The 23,643-nt window shown below is 42.3% G+C and overlaps 1 protein-coding gene and 1 non-coding gene across 6 annotated transcripts in view; both read left to right on the top strand.

The window, feature by feature from the left end:
• The window catches only part of LRMDA (leucine rich melanocyte differentiation associated), a 1,109,623-nt gene that overhangs the window by 56,003 nt on the left and 1,029,977 nt on the right, over positions 1-23,643 (top strand). The window lies entirely within an intron of this gene.
• LOC116535448 lies at positions 10,865-11,028 on the top strand. Its single transcript, XR_004262199.1, has one exon. It is a non-coding gene; the product is annotated as a U1 spliceosomal RNA (small nuclear RNA).

The raw sequence follows: 23,643 nt of genomic DNA on the forward strand, positions 1-23,643 counted from the left end.
ATGTGACCATATGGTCCCCCCACCCCTGCTGCCCTTTTTTTTGAGTCAGGATCTTACTTTGTCACCCAGGCTGGAGTACAGTGGTTCAACCATGGCTCGCTGCAACCTCTGCTTCTGGGACTCAAGCAGTCTTCCCACCTCAGCTTCCCAAATAGCTGGGACTACAAGCATGGACCACCACGCCTTGCTAATTTTTGTATTTTTTGTAGAGATGAGGTTTTGCCATGTTGCCCAGACTGGTCTCAAACCCCTGGGCTCAAGCAGTCTTCCCATCTTGGTCTCTCAGTGCTGGGATTACAGACATATGCTACTGTGCCTGGCCCTTCCCAGATTTTTGAAGCTACTAATATGATAAACTATTTTAGATTTCTTGACATTACTACTTAGTTGTGAAAGAGGGCTTTAAAATTTCTGAGAAGTGTGATATAATACTCATTTAATGGTTATCTGGGTTCTATTTGCTAATATTTTAAGATTTTTGCATTGGTTTTCATGAGAATAATTGGCTGGACTTTTATTGTGCTGCATTTTTCAGGATTTGTTCTGTGTTTATTATGAACTGAATTGTTTCTCAACCCAAATTCGTATGGTAAAGCCCTAATTGCCAATGTGACTATATTTGGAGATGAGGCCTTTAGGAAGGTAATTAAAGTTAAATGAGGTCACAAGGGTGGGGCCCTAATCCAATAGGACTAGTGTCTTTATGAGAAAAGGAAGAGACACCAGAGAGCTCTGTCTCTCCTCATGTGCACAGAGAAGACGCTGTGTGAGACACAGCAAAAGGTGGCCATCTGCAATCCAGGAAAAGGGGCCTCACTGGAAGCCAACCCTATTGGCACCTTGACCTTGGACTTCTAGCCTCCAGAATTGTGAGAAAGTAAATTTCTCTTGTGTAAGCAACCTAGTCTGTGATCTTTTGTTATGGCAACCAGAGCAGACTAATACTATGCTATACTTACATTTGTAAGTATAGAAGAGTAAGACTATTTAGAATATCTTCCTATGTTATTCCTATATTTTCCTATATCTTCCTGCTAACAGATCAGATAGCATTTGTTATCCATTCCTTGAAGGAATAGGTAAAACTTATCTATAAAATACTTGGGGCCAAGCATTTTTTATCTCTGTTAACTTTATCAATATCTGCTATAGCACTTGGTTTATTTAAACTTTTAGTATTTTCGGGACTTAGTTTTGATGATTTTTATTGTCCTGGAAAACATTCAGTTTATCTAGGTTTTTAAATGTATTGAAATAAGGTTGAGAAAAATAATCTTTTCAATGTTTTTTAATTTATTCTGTGTCTGCGGTTATATATACATTCACATCCTTATTTTGACCATATTTTCTGCTCTTTTCCTTGATTTTTGGTTTAGTAGTTGATTATTATTTTAATAATGCTTGGATTTATTTTTAGCACTACCTGTATTTTCTTTTTCTTTTTTTGAGACAGAGTCTTGCTCTGTCATCCAGGCTAGAGTGCAGTGGCGTGATCTCCACTCACTGCAACCTCCACCTTCAGGGTTCAGGTGATTCTTGTGCTTCAGCCTCCTGAGTAGCTGGCACTACAGGTGTGTGCCACCATGCCCAGCTAATTGTTTTTTTTTTTTTTTTTTTGAGACAGAGCCTTGCTCTGTCGCCCAGGCTGGAGTGCAGTGGTGTGATATCAGTGCACTGCAACCTCCGTCTCCTGGATTCAAGCAATTTTCCTGCCTGAGTCTCCCAAGTAGCTGGGATTACAGGCACACATCACCATGCCCATATATTTTTGTATTTTTAGTAGAGACAGTATTTTGTTGTGTTGGCTAGGCTGGTCTTGATCACCTGACCTCAAGTGATCTGCCCTCTTTGGCCTCCTAAAGTGCTAGGGTTACAGGTGCCTGGCCACTATTTTATAATTTCTTATTAATTATTTTTAAAAAATCTCTATCAATTCTTTGCTTTCCTTGTTTATTTTTATTTTTTGATTTTGAGCTGCTCACTTAATTTAAGCATTTTTAACTCTTTCTTGCTTAGAACTGTGCATATTTAAAGCTGTGAGTTTTCCTCTGAGCACTGCTTTGTGTCCTGTGGGTTTGAATACACAATGTTTGCATTTTTGTGTTCTAGGTATTTTGGGGTTTTGATTTGAATTTTCTCTTGGTATAAAAGTCGTTGAAGAGAGTGTTTTCAAATTTCTTTGAAATGTGATCAGAGATGTCATCTATGTATACTATTTCTACTTCTTGGAATTTAAATATTTTTTATGACGTAGTAGATGGTCAAGTTTTGTAAACAGGTACTTTAAAAATTGTTTCTTTATTTTCACACTATAGATTCAAAATCTATCAGATCTCATGATGAATTGATATTAGGCTTCTTGTAGTCCTTATTTTTGACCCACTTGACTTCATGACCCAATGCTTACAGAGCCATTGTTATTCATTGTTATGCTAAGAACTCCAGGTTCTATATAGAGGATGTAAATTTCACCCCTTGAATTTATTAAGGAGACAATTTGATCTTGCTCCACAAAATGCTGGTACTGCCTAGGAGTTGACTGAAAGCATTTTGAGCTGGGATAAGGAAGGAAAGCTTTATGCAGGAGATAAGTCTTGAAGAGCAAGTAAAAGGAGCTAGAGAGTTTGTAAAGGGGCATTCTGGTCTGTGGGGCAACATGAGCAAAGTTGGGCCTAGGATAAGTCTGGCATGCTGGGGAGAAGGCATCAACCTCCTCCTTGGGCTTGCTTTCTGTGATGGGTGTAGCAGTTGAATCAGAGTCCCGTGGGGCCAGTTATCTCCATTCAGTTGACTCTGCATAAGCATCTTTGTTGGGGCCGTCCCAGCTGTATCATCAGACTACTTTGCAGCAGTGGAGGATAGCACATGCTAATTTGCTCTTCAGGCCACCCTGCTGGTGTGCTCTCAGCTTTGCACTTTTACTGGAGAGCCAAAATTGGCACGCACCTCAGTCTGATAGCATTAGCTCAGTATTTGAACATTAATCAGGGAGGCAAAGGGATTTCAACCGAAGAATTACAGTGTCTTATATGTACTTGCTATATGGAGTTGTTTTGTCAGATGACCCCAGTAAATTACTAAATATTTAACACTGATAATAAATCAAATGATGTGTGGTTGGTAGGAAGTGAGGGTATTTAAATAATTAAGCAGTTCTTTCTTGAGCCTCTTTATATGATGATTTTCTAGACTTCAAATCAGTTTTCCTCATCCAGCCTCCATATAATATATAGTTATTTCAAATCAGCTTTACTTACTGAGCTTTTTCTAGTAATTGAGCTTTGTCAGCAAAAACTGTGTGTACCAGCAAATGGTGAATGATGGGCTCATGTCAGAAAGGAGCTTGAGAGGTGCTTTCTGTTGTTAGATGGATGGGTCTGGAGCCAAGACTTGAAGCTCTCTGAGTATAATAGTTTCAGAGAAAAGGTATGTCTGGAATAGGGGTGAGTGCTCCATCACTCAAAAGCCGGTATTTCACACACCCAAGCCAAATGCTACATGTGCCGTTGAAATCATGGTTTTGTGTTTGGGATTTGTGGGAGGTGTGGGAGGATTTTTTAGTATAATCTCAGTCATGGTTTCTTCTCCCACCCCTCATTCCTATTCTCTTACAGCTAGAACCCAGTGTTCTGGGCAGAATAGCAGGAAGTGCAGTAGCTACTGAGATTATAACAGGTAGGTTTATGCCGCTGTGACCACAACTCTTCACAAGGCAGTGCTGTCTCATGCAAGCGATCTCAGTGTCCAAGTGCATGCTAAGTGTCTGTGAGTGGTCCGGGCTTTGCGAGGTGGGGCAAACTCTTGGAAGAGCAGGCTTTGTTAGCTTAGCTGGGCAGTCATCGCTTCATGCGGGCCCTGAGGATGGAGCATCCTGATCGGCTGACAGAGATAGGGTATGGGTCACTCTGAGGGTTTGAGCCACTTCTGCTATTTTTGAAATTCTGGTTTGAACTGCAGGATTGTGCTGAGTTTGGTACAGACTAATTTCTCTATTGGCAGCACATGATGCATCAGCTCATGTGTCAGTTGGTCTGGTGCCACTCTGGACCTTGAGAGTTCCAAAGGGCTATTGAGGGAGAAACCTGACTTACGCCATGAAATGGGGTACCTGAATTTGGAAGGCTGAGGATGCTAAATGGTGTATACCCTGCCTCTATTTTATTGCTGAATTGTGTCTCTCAGTGGAGGTTCTTAGAGGCTATTCAACAAAGCCTATGCTGTCAGCTAAAAGGCTTTTAGGACTTCATAATCACGGCACAGTATCTTTTCCTTTTTCTTAAAAAAAAAATAGCTTTTCCTTTCTTTTCCCCACCTTTTTGAAATTGTTAGCCTTCATGTGAACTGAAAGGGACTTCAAAACATTGGAAGAAAATAGTCTGAAAGCTCAGAGTGTACTTGGCTCCTGGTAGGTATGAAGGCTTGATAAAGAGGCATCTTTTGCACTGACAGGTGTTTGTGTGCCAGTGTGGTGAGGGCTTTTGATGACAAAGCCACTTAGTTTTCTCTAGCTTACCCTTGCCTTTGTGCAGAGGAGTTAGGAAAACTCTAATAAAGTAACTAAATAATAAGGATAAAAAGTTAGCATTGTTGTTTTCTTCTTTATCTCCTCTCTTCTGCCCATTGGATTTTTGAGACTCATTCTCCAGGCACTAAGTAAGCAAGCAGAGGTGAGGTGGGGAGTGTCTGTCACTGTCCCTGTGGTTCTGGAATGTGCTGCTATTCAAAAGTCTAGCATCAGCAGCAACATTCTTCTTGAAGTCAAAGGAAAATTTAGAAGGGTGGCAGGGCTATGGACAAGGGTGGGTATGGAAAGGAGGGCACTGGGTGGGAATGCTGAAATGCCAGCTTCCTGTTCCCCAGAAGCACAGTTGCTTATGTTCTCCTTTATGGCCAAGAGCCCCCTTAACCCTCAGTATACAGTTTTCTTTCCCTTCGTGGGAACCAACTGAAATTGGCAAACTGTGACTGTTGTAACGAGTTATCTCAGTCCTCACATGAGTTCTTACATGAGTTCCTCTACGATCTTGTGCACCTTTCTCAGAAAGATGAATTACATAGGTTACAACCAAAGGAGCATGCAATGCCTGCTTGTTATTTCATGTGGCTCGTAAGAAGCAGAGAGGGACCTCCTAGCTGAACCACCTCGACCATGGGGTAAAGAGTTAGGACATCTCACTTTGCAGCAATCACCCCATTGTTGGCAACATGATGTCAACTCCCTTGGATTTTTAGTAAAAAAAATAAATAGAAGAAATTTCACTAGTAGAGGATGACAATAAAATGGAGTGTTGCTGAGTATTGTTCTAAGGAAACTAAAAAGGGGTAGCTGAAAACTCTTGGACTGGCCTCTGTGACTTGGTGTCTAGAAATGTTCCTCTCATTATTTCATATGAAGAACAAAATTGGGCCAAGCCCAGATTTTGCTAATTACACCCCTCCTCACCCCCTGCACAAAGTTGCCCTTGCAGCCGTATGTGGAAGTTAGTCCTTTGGATTTCAAGTTGTTTATTTGTGGTTCTCAAACATTAAGACTTGTGTGAAAGGAAGCTGGGCTTTGTGTGTGAACCACACTTTTTAATGGCTGACAAGTAGGATTTTATGATGTCAGAGTTTGAAGTAGTCTCTGAGCTCATCAGCTCTTACATTCCTACATTTCACAGGAGGAGAATAAGTCTTCCAACCTGCACTCCTTGGTTCCTCTCAACAAGCCTTGTTATCACCAAGATGTGTTAGATTGTTTGGGGTTTACCTTGTGCTTAAGGGGGCGTGAGAGCTAGAACTATTCCATTGAAAATGGTCCTTGAGGGTGAAAAACGAGGATTGGACTAAAGAGAAGTGCTATGAGCTTATCTGATGAGGATAGTATAATAATGCTCCATGGATTAATGTCATGGATGATAAGAATAATGGCACTATTTGTTATCTTTTACTGTGTATCAGGTACTGGCACTCAATAGTTCATACGTGTTCTCATTTAACTCTTATAACAACCCAAAGGGATATTGATAGAGGCGGTAATGGTGGTGGTAATGGTAAGTAATAATGATTATAGCAATTACTGTGCCTGCTTTATGTGGTGCAACTCATTTGTGTCTCACAATAATCCTATGAGTAAGGCACTATTTATTATCTTTCCCACTCTTTAGATGAAGACATAGAGTCTCTGAGATGTTTGTAACTTGCCCAAGGAGCCAGAATGTGAGTCAGTCATCTGGTTTCAAAGACTACTCCTATCAACTTTTTTGAACACATATAATTAACTAAATAGAGGTGTTCTCTGATGGGCACTTAATAAAAATTAGTGATGATGAGAAGTATTTTGGCCAAGAAGATGTATGTGCACATATCACACACACACACACACACACACACACACACACACATACACACTCACACACACACAGTCAACTTCTGATTTTCTTCTTTGGGCTAACCCTCTAATTGTGAATTCTAGAATGTCTGCTTCTTTTTCACTCAGCGTATTTTTACCCTTGCCTAGCTGTTGGGGTCAAGGAATAGGAACTCATTTAACCTAACTCGAAGCAGAATATTTTAGGAAGATTGTGATAATCACACAGTTATAGAATATTAGAATTGAACAAGCATATGGAGACATGAAAGTCTGCCATTTCATTTTAGAGAGGAGACTCAGGCTCCAGAGAGGTATTAATTATCCCAAGGCCTCTAGTTGATTAGTTCAGGTATTACTACTAGATTTTGGGATGTCTGCCTCCTGATCCAATGTTTTTCCCTCTGTGTGACCCTCCGACTCAATAGCACAGACTCTGAAGCCAAGAAGAAAGTGTGTTTTGTCTATATTGAAGCATGGGTATCACTAATTCCCCTCTGCTGATGTGGCTAATGTGTTGTTGACTGTCATGCTATATTTAGGTTCTTGTGGGTTTAGGTCATGTTAGCTATGGAAGCAACCTCTCCTCTCCTATCTGATTCCTTGTATCAGGAGCATAATAATACTTTTTCCTCTAACACAAAGAATATTTTTTGTGGGCCTAGTGGACCAAGATAGTTAAGGAATTAAATTGATCTCTACTCCTACCTACCTCATATCATCAGGAAGGGAAGAGAGGCAGCATTATTAATGGAAATGCATTTTCTTTGAAGCTTGAATTTATTTTTTAAAAGAATATTCTTTCCTGACTTGGAAGAATTATTATTCAGTTGTAGGCATTTTATTGTGTAGCTTTGTGTCATTATTGCATTGAGTGTGTTGCTATAGCTCCCACCAACTGTTTTAAGATGTTTTGAGACTGTGCTTTATATTATAAGGAGAGTATTTGTCACTCGGACTCTCAGAATTGAATTTGCCTGAATTAATTATGATTTGCACTCCATCCCCCTGGGCGGTATTGTGGGGGAGAGGTAATCCTTTCTGATGTCGTATAGAAAATCAATTCTGGCCTGCGGCACTGGCTAGTTGCTTGAGTGGGGGAACTTGTCACCCACTGTATGGTCTTTATTTCCCATTTTTCTTGGCCCTTTTGTTATGTATTCCTTTCTCTGGGCTGGTTTAAGAAGGCGCCAGGGCCAGGGAGTAGTGCTTGGAGTGATGGACAAGGATACTCACCCATAAAGAAAATCACAAGGGCCCCAAGTTGGGTAATAAAAGGCCTTGTCAGTGGCTTTTCTTGTGTAGTCAGCATTGTTTATAGAGTGTTTTCCACTGAGAAACACAGACACTTTCTCTTTGGCCTAGGGGATAAGACAGGTTGAATGGCACTTGGTCAGATGTAGGGATTTGGTCTTGACTGGCTTGAGGATGTGCTGTCTTCTCCTCTGTCCTCCCTGAGGACTCCCTTTGTTCCTTGCAATATGTTCCTCTTTCTTAATTTCAAGATGGAAAACTTCTTCATCTTATAAAACTCCACGAGCAAATGCAAGAGGCAAAACAACTGATAAATATTTGTACCAACTATGACACGCATAGGGCTGATACCCTTAATATAAATAGCTGCTACAAAAAATAACCACCATGGAAAGGGATGCGGTCAAGTTTTAAATGCCTTAGGAACTTGCCCTCAAGATAAAGCTGAACAAAATAGCAGGACACAGAACTGAGCAGATGTAGATGTTAATCTAGACACACTCAGGGAAAGGGTCGAAACATCCCCTTTTTCTTACTTACATCTGTCAGGAGAGACTACAAGTAATTTCTGCCTTGGCATGTGACCATGGTGCCTTGGCTTTGCCATTCCAGCCAACTGACCCTTTTGCTGAAAGTTTAATAGGGGATAAATTCACATGTGAGTTCATAATCCCCTTATCTGTGCTAAGAGCATTCTGTAACGAGCCTGCAACAAAGAGAATCTCACATCTTGCGGTTTTGCTCTGACCCCACCTCTTGGCCTCCTTCCTAACCTCTCTACACCTCCTGGTTTGACGCTTTAGGCATCTGCCCCTTGTGGAGTCATTGCCTGCCTGCAGTATGTTAAATGAAGTTTTAAATAAACTGATTCACATTTCCTGCCAGTCGTCACATTTAAGGAAGTATGGCATATGTTGTTAAGTGGGGAATATATTTGGGCTTATGAGAAAACAAGGACTTGTTCTCCTCTAGAACTTATTAATTTTGAGCCTTATTTTCTTTTACGTAGTGAGACTTTGACTATAAATCCACAAGCAAAGTCACAGTCAAACCACAGTTTAAGTTTTGAAGATTTATCGCTAAAATTTACTCTTTCCCTAATGCTTTTATTATGTTATCTTCTCTTCCCTGCCCATGGTGTGGGTTAGTTAATGTTATCTACATATGTCTATAAATGCCAAAAATATTTTTGATACAATGCGCATTTAATCAACTTTTTGTTACTGTTACGCCGTCTGTGTGGAGGAAAATTGTTTCTGTCTTAATGTTCTATTGAAGTGCCTTTGGAGTGATGATATCATAATCACTTTAATACATTTAAAAGCTTCAAGGCTTAGCATTTATTGAACAAAGCTCATTGAAGGAATATAACAGATGTCTTGAGGCTTTCCGCTGCTGTAAAAAGGACAGTATTGTTCATGGCCTCGCTAAAAGAAAATCTGAATTTTTATTTCACTTTGCACTGCATTGCAATTATATTTCAAAAGCTCTTCAAGCACAACTAACAAAGGGGCTGTTTTTATGAATTGTTATAATTGCAGATCTCAGGCTGACTGCTGTGAGTTTAAGATTAATAATGGACAGCAATTTAAAACTTTATCACCAAAATTCAACCTCGAGATCCTAAACGATGGCTTTCCCTTTTTGGATATCCTTGGAGAACAAGTTTTCCCAGGTTGGGAAGTGAGTGGAAATCTTACAAGTTTTGGCTTTTGGATCTCCGTGAAGAGAGAGCCATGGAGGGTTGAGGTTGAGGGGTGTGTGTGTGTGTGTGTGTGTGTGTGTGTGTGTGTGTGAAGTCCATGAAATCAGAATGGGAAAATGGCACATGGAAGCTGAGGGAGCCCCTGCAATCCTTGTGGTTGAAGGTGTGTTCTCTCAATCCCTGGACTGACACACAGGCTGCGCCAGCATGCTCTGAAGCCACCCTTCTGAAGAGTGCAAGGGAGAGGCTGTGACTGTTAGAGGTGTAATGGAAATACCCTGTCATTCTCATGGTTGAGATGGCTAAGTCACGTCTTTAAATTTTGGCACTTCCTGGAACACTGGCCTCGTCTTCTCTGCTGTTGGGTAACTGCTGACTGTGGCCTTGGAATTACATGTGTGGTGAGACATCCCTATGGGTGCAGAGCTGGTCTTGGAAATTATTTCAAGGAAGCTTTCTTTATCCCACTCAGTCATAACTGAGGGGAGAAGAGTGCCTGGAAAGACTAGTCACAATTTCCTATTTCTTATTCCCCATCATCTCATTAGGTAGCTTCTGGTCTTGACACTCCCTGACTGACTTGCCTGAAATTTACTTGTGTGTGTGTGTATGTATGTGTGTGTGTGTATATATATATATGTCTATATATATAGATGTGTGTGTATATATATATATGTAAATTATTATTGGTTTTGAGAGACAGGATCTCACTGTATTGCCCAGGCTGGTCTCAAGCTCCTGGACTTAAGCGATCCTCCCACTTTGGCCTCCCAAAGTGTTGGCGTTACAGGAATTGGCCACCACACCCAGCCAAATTGACTTGTTTAAAGCATGCAATTCTCTCTCTAAATTTTCCTTAAGGGAAAATAGGTATTGTAGAGTTCATCTGCCAAGAAGTGGGGCTGCCGAGGCCTAATTAATGATGAATCCATGTTTCTTTCCGTGTAATGCTCTGAACAGGTGAATTTGCTTGAAATGATGGCTTTGATTTAGCAGCCTGAAAATAGTGGCTTTTGGTAAGCAATCCTTTCTAATCTAGGTAGTCGGGGCTAGTTAGAGACCAGAGCTGTGATTAGGGCATGGTAGTTTCCACTAGCTGTCGCTGAAACAACTTCCTAAAGAGATGTTATTCATGTATTCACCCATCCACTTTTCTCTATCAGTTAGAATTAGGTTCAGTTGCATAGGATAGGGAACTCCAGTTACTAGGTGGTAAAACAAGGTTTATGTTTGTTCCTTTTTTTTTTTGGAAATGGAGTCTCACTTTGTTGCCCAGGCTGGAGTGCAGTGGTGTGATCTCACTCACTGTAAACTCTGCCTCCTGGATTCCAGCGATTCTCATGCCTCAGCCTCCGAAGTAGCTGGGATTACAAGTGTGTGCCGCCATGCCCAACTATTTTTTGTATTTTCAGTAGAGATGGGGTTTCACCTTGTTGGCCAGGCTGGTTTTGAACTCTTGGCCTCAAGTGATCCATCCAACGTGGGCTCCCAGAGTGCTGGGATTACAAGCATGAGCCACTGTGTCTGGCCTGTTTGTTTCTTTCTCATGTAAAAGAGGCCTTACCTGGCAGGGGAGATACCATGATCACGAAGGTGGTTTTCCCAGGGCGAGGCTTATCCATTGCACTCCGGATGTGCTGACCCTTGCGATTTCCCCAAATGTGGGAAACTTGACTGCATAATTTGTGGTAGTGGGGGACTGCGTTCGCCCTTTCCCCTGGTCTTTTATAGTTTGTAAAAAACAAACGTGCAATTATTCAAAGATGTTCATGTTTTCCCGGTGGAATTCTGAATTTTTAATACTAAAAAAAAAAAAAAAAAAAGAGGCCTAGAGGCCAATAGTCTAGAGTTGATAGGCTCCTTCCAGCTTTCTATTCTGCTGCCTCTAGGACTAAACTTCATGGTCCAGGATGTCAGCTCGAAGCCCAGATATCATGTCCACATTCCAGGCTGGCAGCAGAAGAAAGGCAAAGAAGGACATTTGGTTTTGCCTTTTAAGGAGTCTTTTTAGAAAGCTTATGTAGCAGTCCAGATGTCAGGCCACACCTAGCTGCAAAGGAGGCAGAGAATCGCTGTCTTTTACCTGGGTGGCAATGTGCCCTGCTAAAATTTAAGGTTCTATTCCTGAGGGAGAAGGAGAGAATGGATATTGGGGTAGGCCACCCGTAGACTCTGGCTATTGATTCATTCATCTACTGTATTCTCTTTCTCTCTCCTTCTCTTCTCTCTCTCTTTCTGTCTCCCTCTCCCTCCCTCCCTCCCTTCTGTTTTCCAAGCTGTAGTTGAAAAGCCCCTCCCTAGTTCCATACATTTTTCAGATTGGCCTTTTATGATTTTTTTCCACCTTTCAAGGTTTCCCTTGATGTTTAACTTTCTTTTATCGATATTAAGAAGGTGGGGATGGAGGGGACCATTTTTTGAGTGCCAAGTCTTCATTTCTCCTTCTCATAACATTTTCATGCATCTAAAACATCAAGCCCTGCCTTACAGAGGAAGAGGTGACCAAAGAGATGAGAATGGTCCTTGAAAGCCTCTGAGCTGTCTTTTTGCCCTTCATTGAATCTTGACTGTCACTTATCTCTAGAAAATTTCCTCCCCTTCTTGCTTGCAGGCAGCTGGGCCAAAGGGCAACCCCCTTGAGATCCAGAGTCCTGCCACTTATGGGGATGAGTACACTTTCCCTCATAGAAGTCCCTAGAATCCAGAAGTCAAGGCTAGTGTCATGCATCCACCCTCCTGTGAAGAGACTAAGTTTAAAGAATTCTCAGATAGAAGATGAAGGCAATGCCTGGGGGTGGCTGGCTCTTTATAGTCTCAGCTGTTGCAAACCCAGGTGGTGCTGCTTGTAATGGTCCCCAAGCTCTAGGAAAGACAGGCCCATCCACTGAGCACAAAGGTGCTTTGAGGCAGGATGATGCTGCAGATGACATTGCTATGTCCCTTCTTATACACCAGCCCATCTGCTCTCTGTCCTTTGGCAGCAGTGGAGTTTTCCAAATCAGGAATTGGGACATGTAATCTGATGAGTTGTGCTATCTCTGAAGACAAAGGGTAGTCTGAATAGATACGTTTTGCATTCTGGAATGTTTGTACTTCTGGGTCATTTTGAGCACTTTCACAGTTAGTGAGACAATATTTGAAATCCAGGAGTTTTAAACAAAGCTCTAGGAACTGTGATTGTGGTACATGAAATTTTTGCTTAAAGAGGCTTTGAAGAGAATGGACTCTGGAGGCCTAGAGACCTGGGTTCAAATCTTCTTTGCTAGATGACTTTTGGGGATAATTTATTTGAGGCTCAGTGGTTTTTAAAAAAATCTATAAAACAGGGCTAGTGAGATGTAACTCAATGGAGAATGAAATTAAATGAGAACATATGTAAAGTGCTTAGCACATCATAGGTCCTCCACAAAAGTTAATTTCTCTTGTAAGCAATCGCTATGCTAAGTACTTAGTAAATGTTTGATTTATGATCAAAAACTTAAAAACTTGAGCAGTAGTCTATAACCTAATCTTATTAATTATTTTATATTTTATAACCCTCATCTTATTGTGTATGGCTAGAGATGTTGTTCAGGAACACATGATTATTTTTCAAGCAGCCCCCTTTTCCCTTTATGTAAGATGGGTATACCATGAAAAGGTGCTTTGACAACTAGAAACCCAGGTTATTTCTAAACTGGAAGCATGAACTGACCTAGCATACTTTTGGAAGTGCAGTTGAAGAGGGCTTTAAGCTGTAGTTTGAGCCTTTCTAGGCCACAGACCTCTGAGAATCTTAACGAGAGCTATAGACCCACTTCTCAGAAAAGTGCACATATATGTATACATGAGGTATATACACGTGTATATACATGAGGGGTCTATACACATATGTGTATATGTGATCTGTGGACCTACCCCCTGCCCTCTCCCCTCAGGACTCCTGGGTTAAGAACTCCTGGTCTAGCTTTTTTTTTTTTTTCTCTTCCTCTTCCCTTTAAAGGGATATAGAGATTGACAGAGAATGAAGAAAAAGGAATGGAGATGTATACATTGGTGGGGAAGGGTGACTGGGAGAATTGGCCACACCCAGAACAAAGTGGGTGGTTGAGATAGTGATGAGATGGTAAAATCATGCCACATGTCAGGGTGGCATTCACAGCTCCAGGGTTTCCAAGAAGTCAAGAATGGAAAGATTCAGTGTTTTTATTTATTTATTTATTTATTTATTTACCTGTAACATTTTATAATGAAAAATTTCTATCATAAAGAAAAGTTTGAAGGATTGTATAGTGGACACATGGCTATGCCCACTGTTCAGGTTCTTTCATTGACATTTACTCTGCTTGCTTTATTTTACGTCTAGCCATCCATCAATGCATCTTGCTTTTTTCATGCATTTCATAGTAAGTTGCAGACATCATTATCCCTCACCCTGAGCACTCAGGATACCTATCATTTTCTAGAGTTCATTATTGTTTTTCTTTTTCTTTTGAGAAATACATGAACACTAAGTGTACCATTCTGTGAGTTTTGACAAATGCATGTATCTGTGTAATCCAAACCCCTATCAAAAGGTAAATCCTGATCTCAACCCAGAAAGTTGCCTTATGTTCCTTCCCAGCTAATCTCTGCTCCCTTCCCTTCGCAGACAATCACTCTTCTTTTTTTTCTTTTCTACCATAGCTTAATTTTGCCTGTTTTAGAACTTCACACAATTGGGATCATGTAGTATATATTTTTGTGCATGTGAGGCTCCTTTCACCTGCACAGTGCATTTGAAATTTGTTCCTGTTGTATGTATCAGTAGTTTGGTTCTTCTTGTTGAGTAGCCTGTTATATGCATCTACTGTGTTTTGCCCATTCTCCTGTTGAATGCCACTTAAGCTGTTTCCAGATTTTAGGTAGTAAGCTGCTGTGAACACATATACAAGCCTTTGTTTATATATATATTTTCACTTGTCTTGAGCAAATACATAAAAGTGGAACTACTGGATCCTAGGGGAGATGTACATTTAGTTTTAATAAGAATTTTCCAGTTTTCCCCAAAGTGACTGTTTCATTTTTACTTCCACCAATGAAGTATGAAAGTTCTGGTTGCTCCATGTCCTCACCAACATTTGATGTTGTCAGTCTTTTTAGTTGCAGGCATTCTGTTGGGTGTATGATGGTGTCTCATCTTGGTTTTAATTTGCCTGTCGTGCTCCAGTATGACCTTTTCCATGGTCCCTAAGTCCCCTTTGATCTCAGAGGCATTATTTCTATTCTTAGGGAATGTGTGGGAATAGCTATTCAAAATCTTATGGGGCTATAAAACTTTCTGCAGCTTTTTTTTTTTCCCCTTTAAGTTCTGTATGGCACGAAAATGCTTGAGAGCATCCATGTCCGTATAGACACCCTCAGTGACTTGTGACATTGTGGCTGCAGAAGGGTGCTGGGAGCTCGGGAGCTCCACCCTCCCAGACGGAGCCGCATGTGTGTGTTTGCGAGTGTTTGCCTGTGCATGTGTGCATGCATGTGCATCAAGTCCCTTGACATTTAAGGAGTTTGGTGAGTCAGCAGCTGGAGCCGTGCATCCAGCCCTGTGTCACAACATTATCAGAGACTTGGGGAAACTGGACGGAGTTCAGAGAGGAGCAGCTAGTACGATTAAAGGGCTTGGAAGGATTAAGGGATTGATTTATGAGGAAAGATGAAAAGAATTTAATGTGTGCTGCTTGACTAAGTGGGTACATCATAATAGCCTGCAAATATCTGAAGGGTATAAACACCGGACAGGGAGAGGAATTAGCTCAGGGTGAGGAAACTGATCCAGGAATAATGGGGGAATTCAAAGGGTGGGGCAGGGAGGATGAGGTGAGTTGGCAAAGTATTAGCAGGGTGTGGCCTGCCACGAATCCTCTCCCTTTCAGAAGCCTAAATGGGGTGTGAGTTTGCTTGGGAGGATGAACTGTAGGAGGTGCTGTGGGTAGAGAAAAAGCAGGTGGAAAGAGGCTACGTGTTTGAGTGCCTACTGTGTGCAGGACCAGGCGAGAAGGGGCTGATCTCGATGCACAGGCTGGGAACTTGAGGCAGGAGGGAAGGGTGGTGGTGGAGAACAAGGTGATGGAGACAGCCTGGAGCCTGGAATCTAGACACTCTCTGAAATCCCTCCTCCTTCTGGTCGTTTTTCTGGATTGATGAAAGAAGCGCTGATGCTTCTGTGTTGCATTCCAGCTTGCTTGAGATATGCCGTTTCTAACTCAAAAGTCTTCTAGCTTCCCAGTTATTTTCCTGTCCCTGCTTCCTAAAATACAGCTATCCTTGTGTGGTCCATGGAATTCATCTCTCCCTGCCTATGTGTCTTCTCCAGGTTTGTGGGTCTGAGACTGGGGAACAATATGTGGGCTAGTGAAGAGAGGATGGGAAGTGAAGCCAAGCGGCTGGGGTGAGGGTCTGGCTCCGTACTCCCCAGCATGGGCAGGCCCAGGTGCTTACTCTCTGGGCCTTGACTGTCTTTTCTGAAAAATGGAGATGATAATAGCACTTTACTCCACAGACTGTCCTGAAGTTTACATGAAGTAAGGTGTGTGCAGTGCCTAGCATAATGCCTGGCCAAAAGCAAATACTCAGTAACTGCTGGTTGCTGCTGTTATAATGAAAACCACAATCAGGACTATGATTCTCCCGGTGCTGAGATTCGGGATGGGAGTCAGCCTGAGCAGTGCCTTCGGTGTGTGCAGACAGCCTCCTCTGACACAGTGTGTGGGGCGGTGCTCACAACAGCGTTGGGGTGGTGGCAGAAGGGGATGTTTTTACCTCAGGAGGAGGCAGCAATGGGTAACACTGCTTTCTCCCCTCAGCTACCAAGGTGTCTAGAGGTGGCCATTAGTCAGAGCCAAGGTCTGGAGACCACAGCCCCAGCTTTGGCTGGAAGAAGAAATGTGGTTCCTTCCCCTTCCCAGCCTCTGGCCTGAGTCGATGAAAAGATAGTTGAGCTGAGAGTCAGGAAACCAAATTAACTTCTGTTTTCTAACATCTCATTTCCTCATTGGTTGAAAAAAAGGAGGAGGGGATTAAATCAGTGTTTTCCACACTTATTTTTCCTGCTGAGCAGTAGAACCCTTTAGTTGAGTGATGTGTTATGTGGAACCTTAATATGTCAAATAGCCCCACACTGAGCTGTTTCTGAGTCGGGGTGTAGGGGCTGGAGGCCATCCTGATTGAACCCCCATTTCCCTCACAGGAGTCTTCCAGTGACTCCCAGGCCTTCCTGGAACACTGTTTTTTTTTTTTCCCATTTATTTATTTTATTGCATTTTAGGTTTTGGGGTACATGTGAAGAACATGCAAAATTGTTGCATAGGTACACATGTGGCAGTGTGATTTGCTGCCTTCCTCCCCATCACCTACATCTGGCATTTCTCCCCTTGCTATCTCTCCCCAGCTCCCCACCCACCATCGTCCCTCCCCTATTTCCCCCCAACTGACCCCAGTGTGTAGTGCTCCCCTCCCTGTGTCCATGTGTTCTCATTGTTCAACACCCGCCTATGAGTGAGAACATGCGGTGTTTGATCTTCTGCTCTTCTGTCAGTTTGCTGAGAATGATGGTTTCCAGGTTCATCTATGTCCCTACAAAGGACCCAAACTCATCGTTTTTGATGGCTGCATAATATTCCATGGTGTATATGTGCCACATTTTCACTATCCAGTCTATCATCGATAGGCATTTGAGTTGGTTCCAGGTCTTTGCTATTGTAAACAGTGCTGCAATGAACATTCGTGTGCACGTGTCCTTATAGTAGAATGATTTGTAATCCTTTGGATATATACCCAGTAATGGGATTGCTGGGTCAAATGGAATTTCTATTTCTAGGTCCTTGAGGAATCGCCACACTGTCTTCCACAATGGTTGAACTAATTTACACTCCCACCAACAGTGCAAAAGTGTGGAACACTGTTAATACACATGCACACACACAACTGAGCCCTTCTAATAGTAACTCTTATTCTGATGACCACTAAGATAAATTATGGGCCCACCTTTGCTAAGTGCTTTGTATCTGTGAGATAATAATATTCTCAGAATCTTATCATAGGGTAAAGGATATTATTATCTCTGCTCTACAGAAGAAACTGAGGCTGAAGAGTCAAGGTTCTCATAGCTGAGAAGTGACTGGTGATCTCTAAGAGTTCTTTCAGCTCTGAAATAGTTAAATTCAGTTTCTACAACAGGTATTCAAGTGATTTAGTAGGTATGCAGTAAATACTTAGAAATGTGAGTATATTAGTCTGTTTTCACACTGCTTCAAAGATGCTATCGGAGACTGGGTAATTTATAAAGGAAAGGAGTTTAATTGACTCATAGTTCTGCATGGCCTCAGGAAACCTACAGTCATGGCAGAAGGAGAAGTAGGTACATCTTACATGGTGGCAGGAGGGAGAGAGTGTGCAAAGGGGGAAGAGCCCCTTATAAAACTATCAGATCTCATGAGAACTTTCTCACTGTCTCGAGAACAGCATTGGGGAAGCTGGCCCTATGATCCAGTCAACTCCCACCAGGTCCCTCCCTCGATTACAGTTCGAGATGAGATTTGATGGGGACACAGAGCCAAAGCATATCCAAATCTGTTTATTTGGATAGTAGGCTTTGCCAACTCCAGAATGGAACTCTGCAACCTGTTGCCAGTCTCCTGGACAGATTCCCAAATCTCTTCTTTGCATGTTGTCTCTGCTTCAAGACACAGACTTTTCCATTGTAGGTGTCAGTCATTTTTGACATTTCTGTAGGAATGGAAGTCTAGGCTTCAGCTACCACAAAGTGTGCCTTCTGGGGTACTTTGGAGATTCAGGGTGTTAGTATACTGTTTTCTTTTAAAATGCCTTTTCTTTTCCCACCTATTACCCAAGTAGGAGTCAGTTTACTCTGTTTTAATCAATGATAATAGTCTTGAATATGTACAATTCTTTTTTTGCTATTTTTAATTGGTAGTCTCAGACAGTGGGTAGATGACAACTTGTTCCATTGATGGGAACTCATATTTATACTCTTGCAAAATGTGTTCCCAGTTGCTCCCACACTTTCCTGGTGTGTGTGTTTAAATGATTTTTTTTTCTTCTTACTGATAATGGACCTAAGATGTCTGTAAAAGTATTGGGTTCCTTCTGCATCCTGTCTATTGAAAGAGAGGGCAGAAGGAACATGAAAGGCAGGTGGCGTGGGCCTGTTGATAGACGTGGAATGTGGACATCTCGTGAATGTTTACTGGTAGCTTTTCCATATTGAGGGTTTTCTACGGTGAAATTTTTATCCCACTTTTGACTCAGTAATCCAATGGAGAGAATACAAACCAAATATTAACTATAACCAGACTCCAGAATAACCAAGAGGGTATATCTGCACTACAAAGATACATAATCAAAATAGGTCTCAGACCAGTTGCTAATGACATTTGAATTATTCTTTTAGTTAGGGAATACATTGCTATTTAAAATTGCCCCCAGATCTTGGTGATTTAACAAGATCCAAGTCTATTTATTGCTTTTTTTTTTTTTTCTTTTAGAGACTGTCTTACTACGTTGCCTAGGCGGGTCTTGAGCTCCTGGCCTCAAGTGATCCTACTCCCTCAGCCTCCCAAATTGCTAGGATTACAGGCATGAGCCACTGCCCCTAGCCTGTTTGTTGCTGTCTTAAATGGAAAGCAGAGTGTGTGTGAAGTGTGGGGAGGTGGGGAGGGGAGTTGTGTGTCCTGCTACCATTCAGGGGCCCAGGCTCTGTTACTCTTATGGCTCTATTCCTCTTGTGGCTCTGTTCTCCCTTCTTTCTTTGGAGCTCTCTCAGTTCTTGTGAGGAAAAAGATCATGGAGAAGGCATGCCACGCTTAACTGTCTTAGCCCAAAAGTCACACACACATCATTTTCTTTAACATTTCATTGGCAAGCCTGTTTCTGAAAGGAGGCTGGGAATTTAAGTCCACTGTGTGCCGAGGAAGCTGAGGAGGACAGCAACAGCACAGAGGTGAGCCCCATGACTTCTGTAACACTGACTTGTTCATGATCTATTTCACCATTCCCCTGTCGTCGGGCACAGTTTTGGAGAGGACTATTGTTGACCCAACCAGTCCAGAGAACAAGTTAGATACTTTTTTGCCTTTTAGATTTTTTTTTGATTGATCTCTGACTTGAATTAATGGGGCCAGACCTGTGGGCCTCTGTTTACTCTTCTTCAGAGAAGAAGAACAGCCCTAGCTAAGCCACCAGTGTTTCTTTGGGAAGAATCTGTTACAATAAATGTCTTTGGGAATGACTCATGTCAAGTTCACCTCTAGCTGATCCTGGCTTCCATGGCCTCCAGGCCTGGTTGGCCCTTGAACTCAGATAGGTGCAAGCATGGGCTTAAGTTTACTCTTGCTGTTTCTTCTAAAGGGTTCAGAGGGCTCCTGAGGCTGTACTGGGTACGTTTCTTTCCCTTCTTATTTTATATTTGTTTATTTTTAACTTTTGTTTTAGGTTCAGGGGTATGTGTGCAGGTTTGTTACATAGGTAAGCCCCCATGTCATGGGAGTTTTGAAGGGGAGGTTTGCTCCCCCTTCTTGTTCTGACTGGTGCTGTTCTTCCCTGCCCAGTCCTGCAGTCTCCTGATAGAGGCAACCTTCTCTTCTCTTTCCTGTGTGGCCTGCACACCCCCTGCACAGCCCACACTACCCTGCGACCCACAGCAGCACCCATTTGTATCATTTGTTCCTCTTCTCACATTGAACCTGAGACTCAAATGCTGATGTGTCTGTGGCAGGGTGAGATGGCAACAGGTGCATGAAGCCTTTTTAATGCTCACCATGTAAAAGTGCAAAAGCCAGGCAGGGACTGCATTCTCTAGGGAATGCACATTTTGGACATGAGGCTGCCTGTTTTCTTTATTACAGATACTGCAATTGTGCTTGCCTTCTTTAAAAAATAAGTTTGCACTTGAATGCAAAGGCACCTGACTTTTCGAGAAGTTTCACTGGCTTCTTCCAGAATGCTGCATTATGCAGTTTGGGCAATGCAGCTTCTCATGCTGGAGACTGTTGCTGGAGACTGCTGTATGTGTGTGTAGGGCAGGGGTGGTGGTGGATATTTAAAGGAAAAATATGAGGATTCAAATGACATTAGGCCTGTGGACTCAAACATTTGGGGGAAACTTGGCCACAGCCCCCACGATTTAATTGTGCTGCTTTATAATTGGTCACGAATCTGGTATGCCCTATTTTCCATTAGGTTAATAAAATATTAGCATTATAAACCATGACTGTTGGTTTATAGAGGCTGTAATCCCTTTGTTACCCTCTGTTACCTTGGTTTAGAATCAGTTTGTTAGAGCATTAACCACCTTCTGGTTTGCAGCAAGGTGGCTGTCTAATGGGTCATTAAGTACTAGTGATACTCAGTTCCTCTGGGATTTTTTTTTTTTTTTTATATTACAGTAGTTATATTGGGAATAAAGTATACAAGAAACCACGCTCGCACAGTAGGTTGTCCTTATGGGGGAAGAACTTGAGAGAGGGAGAACAGGTGGAATATTTATTCCATATTCAGTGATGAGATCCTTGGCTTCATTTGGAAAGGTCAACAATCTGGAAGTGTAAGTGTATTTGATTAGCCACATACCAGCTAATAAGGGGTATTAATGAAGCATAAGGAATCGAAGATACCAGAGCCATCCATGCATTCGTGTGTTAGGTCATTTATTTATTAATCCCCACCCCCCTTTGTTTTGAGACAGGGTCTCACTCTACCACTCAGGCTCTGGAGTGCAGTGGTGCAATCACAGCTCACTGCAGTCTTGACCTTCCTGGGCTCAGGTAATCCTCCTACCTCAACCTCCTGAGTAGTGCCTGGCTAATATTTGTATTTTATTTTGTAGAGATGGAGTTTTGCCACATTGCCTAGGCTGATCTAAACTCCTGGGCTTAAGTGATCCACCTGCCTCAGCCTCCTAAAGTGCTGGGGGTATAGGCATGAGCCACCGCACGCCATATTTGTTGAGTGTCTCTATGTGCCATGGATTATGCTAGGTTTTGGGGATTCAGAAGGGAGCCCAACACAAGGATGTCCCAACCCTTGCTGAGCTTTCAGTCATGGGTGGGGCTGAGGGGGCTGGGGCAGAGAGGAAGTGACATGAATCAACTAAATGTAAAATTCACTTCATATTTTATAGATTGGTAAAAAATAAGTCCTATGAGAGGCTCGGCCAATAATTAATGGAGATATTGTAAGACAGCCTCATAGGATAAATGTGTGTAATAGTGTCTGTAGTAATAGGTGGAGTCATCTTCTCTAAGCAGGATATTAGGTTAAGATCTGAAGGATAGGTAGGACTTATCTAAACAAGGAGGGGAGGAAAAAGCATTCTAGGCAGTGGGAGCAGCATGTTCAAAGGCCTCGTGGGAGGAGACAGCATTAGGAACTGCAGAAGCTTGGTATGGAGTGTGGCATGAGGGACAGGTAGGGATTACCCTGCTGAGCCTTGTACAGTGTGTATAAAGATTTTTATTGTTACCCTAAGAACAACAGGAAACTTTGGCAATTTAAATAAGGAGACTTTTATAAGATTTGTCTCTAGAAAAAGAACTTCTCTGGCTACAGTGTGAATAAATGGATCAGGGGAGGTCAGAGTAGGTGTGGGAAGAGCATATGGTCCTGGGCTATTGCAGTGAGATGGAGTACAGAGGGCAAGTTTGAGTGATAGATACAGTTAACATCAGAAGAACTAGATGAGAGAGAGGTTATGGGAAAGAGAGGAAGGAGTCCAAGATCACACCTGTGTGCCTGGCTTGGAAACTGGATGAGTAAGGGCCGTTTTAGTTATGACACAGGTTTGGCTGTTATAACAGGACTCAAGAGTAGCTAACAGGAGGGAAATGGATTGCTCTCATCTCAGTCCAAGTGTAAGCACTCCAGGGCTGATCTGGTGGTCTCATGGCATTGTACTCCTAGAATTTTGCCGTTTTATTGCTCTGCCATCACTAGACCATTATCCTTAGAGTGGTTATAGCTGGCTCACTACTATGTTCACATTCTAGATTCTTCCCTTCAAGGTCACCACCCAGAAGTTGCTCACATCCCAACGGTCAGAACTGAGTCTCATGGACACACATAGTTGTAGATAATCAGGGGACAGCCAGTAATCTCTACCACAGTGGCACAGTCACTAAATAGAAAACACAGAAGAGGACCAGTTGGCAGGAGAAGATGAGGAGCAAGGGTTAGATGTTCATTTTGTGCTACTTAGATCTACAGTCTCCTGCATCCCATCTTAGCTCCCTTGACTTTCTTCCATGAGCCCTTTATTCTACCACTTTGGTGTACTTGCTGCACCCCCGGACCCCCCATATTCTTCCTGCCTGGAATGCCCTTCTCTCATGTTTCCCTGACCAACTGATTCCTACCCTTCACATAAAACTGTCCCCGATCCCTCCACCACTACTCCAGCCGCTCATTTAGGTGAATTTTTAACAGTCATTGCTCCTGTCACCGCGTGGTGTAATGACAGCAGTTCTCATGTTGATGGTGTGTCTTTTCTAACTCTCATGCTGAATTATTTAACTTTCCAAGTTACTATTGTGTGTCTCAGTTTCATTCAACACATGTTTATTAAAAGTCTACTATGGGCCATATTCACTCTCCTCCCCTATCCCTCTTGTAGTAGCACCTAAAATACAAACACAGAGCCTTTAAGGCTTATTAGTTTCATAGTGAGAAAACCTGCAGTGAACTCAGTGTTTGGCTGACCCCTGGGAGTCGTTGGGAGCTGTTTGCAGGGTAGAAGTCAATGAACCATAAGTAGAACAAGCTCAAATAAACCTCCGTTTTTTTCATTTCTTAGTAGTACTCCCGCTCATCCTGTCCTGCCTTACCTTTCTGATTACGACCAGGCTGAGTGACCCCAAGCATAGATGCTTAGGATAAGATGGACATGGCATTATGCAGGTGTCATGGGGAGTAGGAGGGCATTCTGAGAGGACTTAGAGAAAAGAATACATTTCTTCAACTTCCTGCTGTTCCCCTGTCTGATTTCTTTAAGTCACTGAGTGGAAGAATGGGCTGAATTGGCAGCAAAACTGGGATTTCCAAACCACTAACAGTTCTGCCTTTTTACCCTGGGCTTGTGTTATTATCTGATTTCTAAAAAAGTCAACCATTCAGTTATTTTTTATTGTACTTTAGGTTCTGGGGTACATGTGCACATCCTACAGGGTTGTTGCATAGGTACACACATGCCATGGTGGTTTGCAATGCCTACATCAGGCATTTCAGTTATTTTTAAAATTCATTTCTGTGGTCTGTTTTTTGGTGTCTTAACAGCAGATCAGTGAGATGTGGTCCCAGCCCTACAGGA

The sequence above is a fragment of the Sapajus apella genome, unplaced genomic scaffold, assembly GCF_009761245.1.
Source record: "Sapajus apella isolate SASKATOON/1434 unplaced genomic scaffold, GSC_monkey_1.0 scaffold94, whole genome shotgun sequence".
In the NCBI taxonomy this organism is placed as follows: Eukaryota; Metazoa; Chordata; class Mammalia; order Primates; family Cebidae; genus Sapajus; species Sapajus apella.